The sequence below is a fragment of the Pan troglodytes genome, chromosome 4 (genome assembly GCF_028858775.2).
Source record: "Pan troglodytes isolate AG18354 chromosome 4, NHGRI_mPanTro3-v2.0_pri, whole genome shotgun sequence".
Lineage (NCBI taxonomy): Eukaryota > Metazoa > Chordata > Mammalia > Primates > Hominidae > Pan > Pan troglodytes.
The window spans coordinates 176,147,232-176,160,166 of NC_072402.2; positions in this window are offsets into that span (position 1 = coordinate 176,147,232).

Genomic DNA, 12,935 nt, shown 5'->3' on the forward strand with positions numbered 1-12,935 from the left:
ACTGTGTTAGCCAGGATGGACTCGATCTCCTGACCTTGTGATCCGCCTGCCTCAGCCTCCCAAAGTGCTGGGATTACGGGCGTGAGCCACCGCGCCCGGCCAAGAAGTTCTCTTCTATTCTTGATTTGTTTAGAGTTTTAAATTATAAATGGCTGTTGGATTTTGTCCATTATTTTCCTGTTTTTATTAAGAGGATCATGGGTTTATTTTCTTTATTCCATTAATATGATACATTACATTAATTGATGTTTGAGGGTTAAGCCCACCTTGTATACAAGGGATAAATTTCAATTGGTCACGGTGAATCACCCTCTTTATATGTTGGTGGGTTCTGGTTGATAGTATTTTGTTGAGAATTTTTGTAGATTCATGAGGGATATTAATCTTTAGCATAGTTTTCTTGTGATGTCTTTGTCTGGCTTTGTACTAGGTAGTACTGGTCTCATAGAACAAGTTGACACATGTTCTGTTCTTTGTTTTCTGGACAGGTTTGCAAAGGGATTGATATTTTTTCTTCAGACGTTTGGCAGAATTTGCAAGTGAAGCCATTCAACTTGGATTTTCCTTTGCAGGGAGAGATTTAAAAATATTTATTTTTTTAAAGTAATTGTAGATGCAGAAGAATTTGCAATAATAAATAGATATCTCTGTGTCGTTCATCCGGCTTCCCTCAATGGTGACATTTTTATATTACTGTAGTACAAAACCAATTTGGGAAATTGACGTTGGTACAATACTGTTAACTATATGACATCTTAACCAGTTTTTCTCTCTCCCTCAGTCCCTGTCCTGTGGCAACCACTCATCTGTTCTCCGTCTCTACAGCTCCTCATTTTGAGAATGTTATATAAATAGACTCATACACTTTGTAACCTTTTCAGCTTGACTCTTTTCAGTAAGTACAATGCCTTGAGATTCACCCAGGTTGGTGATTACATCAATAGTTCATTCCATTTTATCGCTAAGAAGTATTCTCCTCTATGGTTGTGCCAGAGTTCGTTTAACCATTCACACACACATTGAAAGACTTGAAGTTATTTCTTTTTTTTTAAACAAACAAAGCTGCCATCAACATTTGTGTACAAGTTTTATGTGAACACAAGTTGTCATCTCTCACAAAGAAACGCCCAACAGTGTGATTGCTGGGTTGTATAGGAAATACATGTTTCGTTTTATAAGGAACTGCCAAACTATTTTTCTAGAGTGGCTGCACCTTTTTTTTTTTTTTTTTTGAGACGGAGCCTCGCTCTGTCACCAGGCTGGAGTGCAGTGGCGCGATCTCGGCTCACTGCAAGCTCCAACTCCCTGGTTCAAGTGATTCTCCTGCCTCAACCTCCCGAGTAGCTGGGATTACAAGCACGTGCCACCACACCCAGCTAATTTTTGTATTTCTAGTAGAGACGGGGCTCACCATGTTGGCCAGGATGGTCTTGATCTTCTGACCTCATGATCCATCCGCCTCGGCCTCCCAAAGTGCTGGGGTTACAGGTGTGAGCCACCGCACCCGGCCTGGCTGCACCATTTTACTTTCCCGACGGGTGTGTACTAGAGATCCAACTTTTCCACATCCTCGCCAGCGTTTGGTGTTTTGTTTTTTAATTTTAGTTTATTGTGATAAGTGTGTAGTAATATCTCATTGTGGTTTCAATTTGCATTTCCCAAATGCCCAATGATATTCAACATATTTTAATGTGCTTATTTGCTATCTGTACTTAATTTTTTTATTTTTTCTTCTTTGAAAGGCTCCTGTTAAAGCAAACTAAATGTGGCCTGAGAAGGACTCCATACCTCTATATTTGAGTCCTTGTGGACAAACTGTAACCTAGCTTAATAGGCAGACAAGATTGCAAACCTAACTTGGGAGTATGCTCCTGTAACAGTAGCTGGGTCTTGGCCAATCCTAGAGGTCATACTTCAAACACTCGTAGATTGCTAAGTGTTCAAACAAGGCAAACGCCAGCCTGTAACCAATCCTGTTGTTTCTGTACCTCACTGCCGATTTCTAAGTGTTCAAACAAGGCAAACGCCAGCCTGTAACCAATCCTGTTGTTTCTGTAGCTCACTGCCGGCTTCTGTATGGCACTTCTCTTTTTTTTTTGTCTATAAATTTGTTCTGACCACAAGGCATCCCTGGAGTCTCTCTGAATCTGCTGTGATTCTGGGGCTGCCTGATTCACAAATTGTTCATTGCTCAATTAAACTTCTTTAAATTAATTTGGCTGAAGCTTTTCTTTTAACACCCCATACTTACCCATCACTAGGGCCTTCCCTCACTTGCCCTGAACTAGCACGACTTTGTGTATACACATCTTTCCAGACCCCCGGGGTAAGTTGGGTCTGAAACATCCCTCCTTGGCTGTCTCGTCCACTGGCTATCCCTGTTAAATTCCTGGTTGGCCTACCATTTGGATGCTTGTCCCAACCAATATCTTGACCTCAGGATAGCTGCAATATTGGCTTTATGTGACTGTTTGCCACTAAGATCCCTATTGTTTTTTACAACACCCTTGGGCATTGAATTTTCCATGCTCTGCTATGGACAGACAGGAGAGCTCCCGATCCTGAGGACCTGCCCTGCGGCTGGATAGAACATCTATACCACGGGGGAAGGGGAGCAGTGATTGGAGAACTCCTAGACTCTCTATCTTCTGACCAAACGTCAGTAGATTTTCTTGAGTAAATGATTCTCAATTTGTTGTTCCCCTTTGGTACATTTTCAGCATTTAAATAGCTGTTTTTGCCAATTTTATCTAGTTATATTGTTGCTTCTTGTGGAGATGATTGGTGGCTCCTAACTCAGCCATTTCAGAAGTTCGTCTCTCGATCTTCTCCATTTTCATCATGTGTTTTGAAGCTCTGTTATTAGATGGATACATATTTATGACTGATACGTCTTCCTAGTCAATTGATCCTTTTATAATTATAAAATATTTGTCTTTAACAACATATTTTATCTGAAAGTCGCTTTTTTTTTTTTTTTTGAGACAGAGTCTCACTCTGACTTGCCCAGGCTGGAGTGCAGTGGTGTGATCTCTGCTCACCGCAACCTCCACCTCCCGGGTTCAAGCAATTCTCCTGCCTCAGCTTCCTGAGTAGCTGGAATTATAGGCGGGCGCCACCACGACCGGCTAATTTTTGTATTTTTAGTAGAGATGGGCTTTCACCATATTGGCCAGGCTGGTCTCGAACTCCTAACCTCAGGTGATCCACCTGCCTCAGCCTCCCAAAGTGCTGGGATGACAGGCATGAGCCACTGTGCCCAGCCCTTAAATTTTATTTGATATTAGTATTAGGTATATTATGCTTATGTTTTGTTTTTTGAGACAGGGTCTTACTCTGTCAGCTGGAGTGCAGTGGCACCATCTCAGCTCACTGCAGCTTCGACCTCCCATGCTCAAGTGATCCTCCCACTTCAGCCTCCCAAGTAGCTGGGATTACAGGCACTGCCACCACGCCCAGCTAATTTTGGTATTTTTTGTAGAGACAAGGTTTCACCATGTTGTCCAGGCTGAAGTGCCATGACTATTTACAGGTATGGGTATTGCACACTACGACCTCAAACTCCTGGGCTCAAGCAATGCCCCCACCTCAGCATCCTGAGTAGCTAGGACCAGAGCCATGCACCACCACGCCCAGCTAATGTTTTAAAATTTTTTGTAGAGATGGGGTCTTACTTTGTTGCCCAGGTGGGTCTTAAACTCCTGGGCTCAAGCGATCCTCCCATCTCAACTTCCCAAAGTGCTGGGGTTACAGTCTGAGTCACCACGCCTGCCTATATGCTATGTTTATATGGTTTATAGATTTCCTTCCATTTACTTTCAAATATCTATGCCTATGTTTAAAGCAGATTTGTTATAGACATCTAATGGTTGAGTCTTTCCTTTTTCACTCATTAGTGCAATCTGTGCCTACTGATTAGAACGTTTAGTATAACTGTTGACATTATGCCACCTTCACATCATAGGTAGAGACCCTACAGCTCTATAGTTCCATTGACCACCATCCTTTATAACATAGTTATTATAAATACCACAGTTGGCCAGGTGCGGTGGCTCATGCTTGTCATCCCAGCACTTTGGGAGACCGAGGTGGGTGGGTCACCTGAGGTCAAGAGTTCGAGACCACCAGCCTGGCCAACATGGTGAAACCCCATCTCTACTAAAAATACAAAAAATAGCCAGGCATGGTGGTGCGTGCCTGTGGTCCCAGCTACTCAGGAGGCTGAGGCAGGAGAATTGCTTGAATTGGGGAGGCAGAGGTTGCAGTGAGCCGAGATCATGCCACTGTACTCCAGCCTGGGCAACAGAGCAAGACTCTGTCTCAAAAAAAAAAAAAAAAAATTACCACAGTTACATGTATAACCACAATACAATACCATACTTTTTTATTTATATAAATTTTGGATAAACTAAGAGAACAATTTAAAAATATCTACTCATAGATTTACCGTTTTGTTGTGCTTTGTTGCATCTACTTTCATTTTCCTTAAAATATCTCCTTCAGCATTTATTTATTTATTTATTTATTTCTTGAGACGGAGTCTCGCTCTGTCGCCCAGGCTGGAGTGCAGTGGCGCGATCTCGGCTCACTGCAAGCTCTGCCTCCCGGGTTCACGCCATTCTCCTGCCTTAGCCTCCCGAGTAGCTGGGACTACAGGCGCCCACCACCGCGCCCGGCTAATTTTTTTGTATTTTTAGTAGAGACGGAGTTTCACCGTGTTAGCCAGGATGGTCTCGATCTCCTGACCTCGTGATCCACCCGCCTCGGCCTCCCAAAGTGCTGAGATTACAGGTGTGAGCCACCACACCTGGCCTCCTTTAGCATTTATTACAATGCAGCTCTACTGGCAAGAAATCATCTTTGTTTTCTTTTACCTGAAAGTATTTTTATTTTCTCTTCAGTTTGGAAGAATAATTGTACAGATATAGAATGCTGATTGACAGTTTTGCTCTTTTAAAGAGGTCTACCCAACTCTTCTGCCCTCTGATAAAGAACTGTCAGTGGTAATTTTCATTTATTGTTTCCTTGTATGACATGTGCCATTTCCCTCTGGCTGATTTCAACATTTTGTCTTTATCTTTGGTTTGTAGTAGGCTGACTATTATGTGCCTAAGTGAGGTTTCCTTTAATCCTGTAATGTGATTATCTAAATTTATGGCTTTCATTCATTGAAAAATCTAGGGACATTGTTTCATTTCGTTTCTAAAAAATTGTAGTAAGAAGGCCAGGCACGGGGCTTATGCCTGTAATCCCAGCACTTTGGGAGGCTGAGGCGGGTGGATCACCTGAGCTCAGAAGTTTGAGACCAGCCTGCGCAATATGGCAAAACTCCATCTCTACCAAAAATACCAAAAAAAAAAAAAAAAGAAGAAGAAGAAGAAAGAAAAAATTAGCCAGGCCCGGTGGCATGCACTTCTGGTCCCAGCTACTCCGAAGGGCTGAGGCGGGAGGATCACTTGAGCCTGGGACAGAGCAAGACTCCATCTCAAAAAAAATAAAACATAAAAAGGCCGGGTGCCATGGCTCATGCCTGTAATCCCAGCACTTTGGGAGGCCGAGGCAGGTGGATCACCTGAGGTCAGGATTTCAAGACCAGCCTGGCCAACCTGGCAAAACACTGTTTCTACTAAAAATACAAAATGTAGCTGGCATGGTGGCGGACGCCTGTAATCCCATCTACTCGGGAGGCTGAGGCAGGAGAATCGCTTGAACCCACGAGGCGGGAGGCGGAGGTTTCGGTGAGCCGAGATCGCACCATTTGCACTCCAGCCTGGGCAACAAGAGAAAACTCTGTCCCCTCAGAAAAAAAAAAGTAGTAAGAACATTTAACATGAAATCTATCTTCCTGACAAATGTTTAAGCCCACAACACAGTATTGTTAATATAGGGACAGTGTTGTGCAGCAGCTGTCTAGAGCACACTCATCTGGCATAACCGAAACTGTCCACCTGCTGAGCAGTACACCTCCATTTACGCCGCCCCCCAGCCCCTGACAACCACCATTCTACCCTCTGTTTCTATGAGTTTAGCTTTTTTTTTTCCCAAGACGGAGTCTTGCTCTGTCACCCAGGCTGGAGTGCGGTGGCGTGATCTCGGCCCACTGCAACCTCCATCTCCTGGGTTCAAGCGATTCTCCAGCCTCAGCCTCCTGAGTAGCTGGGACTACACGCACCTGCCATTACGCCCAGCTAATTTTCGTATTTTTAGTAGAGACGGGGTTTTACCATGTTGGTCAGGTTGGTCTTGAACTCCTGACCTCAAATGATCCACTTGCCTCGGCCTCCCAGAGTGCTGCAATTACAGGCACGAGCCACTGCACCCAGCCTAATTTTTGTATTTTTAGTAGAGACGAGGTTTCACCATGTTAGCCAGGCTGGTCCCAAACTCCTGACCTCGTGATCTGCCTGCCTCAGCCTCCCAAAGTGCTGGGATTACAGGCTTAAGCCACCACACCTGGCCGAGTTTAACTATTTTAGATATATCATACAAGTGGAATCACGCAGTATTTGTCCTCTTTGACTGTCTTATTTCACCGGAAAACAGTATGAGTTTACTAAGAAAATTAAAAATAGAACTACCATATGAACCAACAATCCTACTTCTGGGTATATGCAAAAGAATCGAAATCAGAATCTCAAAGCGATATCTGCATTCTCATGTTTATTGTAGCATTACTCACGACAGCCAAGATACGGAACAACCTAAGTATTCCACATCCACAGATAAAGAAAATGCGGTGTATACCTAAAATGGAATAGTATTCAGCCTCTGAAAAGACAAGTGCAGCTGGGTGCGGTGGCTCACACCAGTAATCCCAGCACGTTGGGAGGCTGAGATGGGTGGATCATGAGGTCGGGAGTTCGAGACCAGCCTGGCCTAGATGGTGAAATGCTGTCTCTACTAAAAATACAAAAATTAGCTCGGCATGGTGGTGGGCACGTGTAATTCCAACTACTTGGGTGGCTGAAGCCGAGAATTGCTTGAACTGGGGAAGCAGATGTTGCAGTGAGCCAAGATCACGCCACTGCACTCCAGCCTGGGCGACAGGGTTAGATTCCCTCTCAAAAAAAAAAAAGAGTGCATTATTTCTTAAAATTTTTTTTTCTGTTTCATTTTTTTTTCTTCTCTCCTCCTAACCCACCAGTTACAGAGATTTTTAAACTCTATGTTTTCCACAGAGCCCTTTCTTTCTTTCCCACTATCCTTCAGACAAGCATTTCCTTGGATCTGTCTTCAAATTTACTGACACTTTCTTCTGTCATCTCCAATCTGTAGTGAAGCCCATCCAGTGAAGTTTTCTTTCAGATAGTGCATTTTTTTTTTTTTTTTTTTTTGAGATGGAGTCTCACTCTGTCGCCCAGGCTGATATGCAGTGGCACAATCAATCTCGGCTCACTGCAACCTCCGTCTCTTGGGTTCAAGCAATTCTCTTGCCTCAGCCTCCTGAGTAGCTGGGATTACAGGCAAGCACCACCACGCCCTGCTAATGTTTGTATTTTTAGTAGAGAGGGGTTTCACCACGTTAGCCAGGCTGGTCTCGAACTCCTTACCTCAGGTGATCCACCCACCTCGGCCTCTCAAAGTGCTGGGATTACAGGCGTGAGCCACCACACCCGGCCAGATAGTATATTTTTAAAGTCAAACATTGTTTCATTTTCACACTGGTTTCTTTTTCTCTGTTGAGATATTCTAGTTTTTCATTTGTTTCCAAGCATGTTTTTATTTACTTTCTTAATCCTAGTTATCATACCTACTTAAAAATTCTTATCTGCTACTCCATCATCTGGATAATTTAAAATTTTTTGATCTTTTTTTCTTTAGAATAGGTCATGTTTTTCTGTTTTATATTTCAAAAATTGTTTTTAAATTTACCCTTGACATTGTGAATAATAGATTGTGATTCAGTTAAGGGTAAGGGAGTGGGGGAGTAACACCAGATTGGATTTCGTCTAAGGGAAGGTAAGAGCACATAAATATAAGAAAGAAAATCTAGAAAATTCTTTAAAGACTTTTTTCTTTTTTTCAAAATAGAGTAAATGAAGTGTTAGCTGGAGGGTAAAGTGAAGTCTGGGGAAATTTTTAAGTTGGAAATATTAGAACACATTTATAATGGGAATGAATCAATAGACAGGAAAAAGTTGGACAAGGTAGAAGAGAGAGGTGAAATTCACTAGGTCAGAGTATCTGAGTGGGATAGAGGGATGGGAAGTATCGCACCTGTGGCCTTATATAAGAGAGTGAATGGCAGCTCCATTCCATCACATTTTCTGTGACGATAAAAACATTTTGTATATGTGCTGCCTGATATGGCAACCACGAGCCAGCTGTGGCGATTAAGCAGTTGAAATGTGGCCAGTGCAACTTAATACATGAATTTTAAATTTTATAAAATGTAATTAATTTAAATTCGCAGCTAGTGGTTACTGTACAGAAGAGCACAGATCTGTGGTAACAGGAAGGATGAGGATGTGGGTACTTGTGTGAATGTGGTAATAGGAGCTGTAGAAATTCTGTTTTGTTCTCTTTTCATTTCTTCCCTTTTTCACTGAAGTAGAAAACACTGTTATCAAGTGAGTCCAGATCCAGTAAAGAAGTGTGGAGGGACTGAAGAGAAAGCAGTCGTCAAGATCGTCTCTTGGAATAGTAAATGGTTGAAAGATTTCATCCATGTTGTTGTCTTGATTAGGTTATACTCATCAGACCCCCCAAATCTCAAAGCTAAGATTCATTGCTCATTTTCCATGTCAGCTAGTATTAATACTTTGAGGTTAAGAAACTTCTGAGGGATTACAGACCTAGCTTCTTTCCAGTGAATCATTTTGTCCATCTTAACGATTGTGGTTTAGCCTTTTTCGTGCAAAGATTTTCAGCTTTATCTTACATAGTTGAGAAACATATTATACAATGAGAAACATTTGAATCTTTCACACTTGCAAGTCCTAGATTATCTGGGTCTTCTCATTTCTTTTTAATCCCTGCTTGCTAAATTTTTTTGGATTCATCTTTCCTTCAGAGTTCCTTGTCAAATGCAGAACCAACTAATAAATAAACCACACAAGGCCAGGCTTGGTGGCTCACGCCTATAATCCTAGCACTTTGGGAGGCCGAGGCGGGCAGATCACCTGAGGTCAGCAGTTCAAGACCAGCCTGGCCAACATGGTGAAACCCCATCTCCACTAAAAATACAAAAAATTAGCCAGGCGTGGTGACGCACACATGTAGTCCCAGCTACTTGGGAGGCTGAGGCAGGAGAATGACTTGAACTTGAACCAGGGAGGCGGAGGGTACAGTGACCCTAGATGGTGCCACTGCACTCCAGCCTGGGCAGCGAAGCCAGACTCTGTCTCAAAATTAAATAAATAAATAAATAAACAAATAAATAAACCACACCAGTAATCATGTATTTCTCAGCCTCTTAAAGCTAACCTTTTAGGTCCATGCCTTCTATAATATTGCAGGGTACCGTTTTACAAAAAGGTTTCCCACTACACGACATGGGTTGTCAACTTGATATCATCCAATAGGTTTCTTAGCCACCTGCTGTCTGGACCCAAAGGCAATGCCTTACGTTTGCATATTACTGCATGCAAGTTCTATCAGTCAGCTTTGCGGCAATCACAAACGGTCCGGCTCTAAGCAGCTTACGTTAGACAGGTTTTATTTCTCTTACCTGCTACTTGTGAGCTGCAGCTCCGTTCCTGTGTAACACACATGTCTTCTTTACCCCAGTATGAGGTATTCCAGTACCTGCACTGAATGAGCAAACTGTCATTCTCTGGCAGAGAGAAAGCAGCAACGGCGTTGGCTCTTAAAGCTTCTCTTCAGAAGTAGTGACTATAACATCTGCTTACTAGTCATTGGGCAAACCAAGTCTCGTGGCCAAACTCAACGCCAATGGGTCGGGGATGCATATTTCTCCCTCCTTGGGAGTCTGCAAGTCGGTGACGGAGGGGAGCCAGCAGAAGCTCTCCACGCCCTATCATTTAGGATTTCTATGACAGCTTCATTATATTGGCAGGATTGATTAAATCATTGGTTGTTGGTAATTAACTCTGCTCCCTGGAGATTGGGGAATGGGCCAAAAAGTTCCAAATCTCTAATCACCAGGTTGGTTCCCTTGGCAATCAGCCCCTGTCCTGAGGCCGTCCAGGAGTCCCAAGCCACCAGTCATGTCATTAGCATACAAAATTGCTTTGGAGATTCCGAGGGCTTTAGAAGTTGTGCGTCAGGTCACTGGGGCAGAGACCACATATATATTTTCTTACTATATGCCTGTAGTTGAAAGTTTCTCTTTCCAAGAATACCCAGTCCATTTACATTTAGTTAATTATCTAAATAGGCAAGAGGTAGCCCACCTTAATCCAATCACTCATTGAGCTGGATCCAAATTGGTCTTCACTGTATGTCAAGTTCAGCCCTGCTGCTAGGGTGTAAGCCTACAAGGTTCACAGCTGAATACCTGCGGTGTTATCGGCCCCTGAACTCCGGCTTTTGTCTCTACTGTGCACAGATTTTCTGCCTCTCAGCTCCTGCTTTCCAAGCGGCAAATATTCACAGGGGAGAAGTCACTCCAAAGGCCAGGCTGGCTTCTCAGGGCTTCCCTCCTGTCTGTGATGGAAGCCCCATCACGTGACCGGGCGCGGTGGCTCACGCCTGTAATCCCAGCACTTTGGGAGGCCGAGGCAGGCAGATCACGAGGTCAGGAGATCGAGACCATCCTGGCTAACACAGTGAAACCCCGTCTCTACTAAAAATACAAAATTAGCTGGGCATGGTGGTGCATGCCTGTAATCCCAGCTACTCGGGAGGCTGAGGCAGGAGAATCGCTTGAACCTGGGAGGCGGAGGGAGGTTGCGGTGAACTGAGATCACGCCATTGCACTACAGTCTGGGCTCGAAACTCCCTCTCCAAAAAAAAAAAAAGAAGTCCTATCACGTCTTGGCTGCCTTAAGAGCTCCTTAATTCCTTCAAAAATATATGTTTTCTGTTTTGACTGACTTTTCTACGTTTCTTTAGCAAGATAATTGGTCTGAAATCAGCCATTTGACAATTTCTAGGATAATTTTTAAAATTTTTCATTTTCTGGGCCAGGCGCGGTGGCTCACACCTGTAATCCCAGCACTTTGGGAGGCCGAGGCGGGCGTATCACGAGGTCAGGAGATCGACACCATCCTGGCTAACATGGTGAAACCCCATCTCTACTAAAAATACAAAACATTAGCCGGGCGTGGTGGCGGGTGCCTGTAGTCCCAGCTACTCGGGAGACTGAGGCAGGAGAATGGTGTGAACGTGGGAGGAGCTTGCAGTGAGCTGAGATCGCGCCACTGCACTCCAGCCTGGGTGACAGAGCAAGACTCCGTCTCAAAAAAAAAGAAAAGAAAAAAAGAAAAGAAAGAAATATACGATTATATAAAAACAAAATGAAAAACTAAAGAGTATTATTTCTAGTAAAATAAAAACTGTTAAAATTTGGGTCTATTTTCAGTTTGATACTATTTTCTGTTTATGTAACTTAAATCACTTTAGTTTTCAGAAAATATACCCAGAAAAAAGTTTATTTTCTTCAATTTATTGAGGCATAATTGACAGAAAATTGTATCTATTTAAGGTGTACAACTGATGATTTCACATATGTTAACACTTTAAAATGATTACCAGCCCTGGTAGCTCACACCTGTAATCCCGGCACTTTGGGAGGCCACAGCAGGAGGATTACTTGAGGCCAGGAGTTTGAGATCAGCCTGGGCAACACGGCGAAACCCCCTCTCTCCAAAAAATACAAAAAATTAGCCAGGTGTGGTGGCATGCGCCTTTAATCCCAGCTACTACTCAGGAAGCTGAGGTGGGAGAATTGCTTGAACCCGGGAGGCAGAAGTTGCAGTTAGCTGAGATGGTGCCACTGCACTCCAGCGTGGGTGACAAAATGAGACTCTAAGTAAATAAATAATAAAATAAAATTATTAACACGATAAAGTTAATTAGCATGCTGCATTAGTCTGTTTCGCATTGCTGTAAAGGAATACCTGAGGATGGGTATTTTATACAGAAAACAGGTTGTTTGGCCCACAGTTCTGCAGCCTGCACTAACACGGCACCAGCAACTACTGGGAGTCCGAGGAGGCCTCAGGAAGGCTTTAGTGTTGGTGGAAGGCAAAAAGGGAGCAGGCATGTCACATGGCAAGAGAGGAGGCAAGAGAGAGACGCCAGGCCCTTTTAAACAATCAGATCTCTTGGTAACTAATAGAGTAAGAACTCACTCATGACCTCAAGGACAGCACCCAGCCATTAATGAGGGATCCACGCCCATGACCCAAACACCTACTAGTCCTTACCTTCAACACTGGGGATTGCATTTCACATTATGAGATTTGGAGGCAAATATCCAAACCACGGCACTTACCCAATACTTCCCACACTTACCCCCTCCCTTTTTCGGTGAGAACACTTCGGATCTACTCTCTTAGCAAGCTTCAAGTATAAAATATAGTATTATTAACTATGCTCACCGTGCTGTACATTAGATCTTTAGAATTCCTTCATCTTATAACTGAAAGTTTGTACACTTTGATCAAGATCTCTCCATTTCCTCCCCTACCTCCCTTCCTGGCAACCACCAGGTTGCTCTGCTCTCTGCTTCTATGAGTTGGAAAGGTTTCTTCTTTTTAGATTCCATATATAAGTGATACCATACAGTATTTGTCTGTCTCTGTCACACTTCACTGAGTATAGTGCCCTCTAGGTTCATTTATGTTGTTGATAGGCAGGACTTCCTTTTTTAAAGTGGCTGAATAATATTCCGCTGTGTGTGTATGTGCGTCACGTTTTCTTTTTATCCATTCACCTGTCAATGGACACTTAGATTGTTTCCGTATCTTTGCTACTGTGAATAGTGCTGCAATGAACGTGAGATGCAGATCTCTCTTCCAGATCCTGGA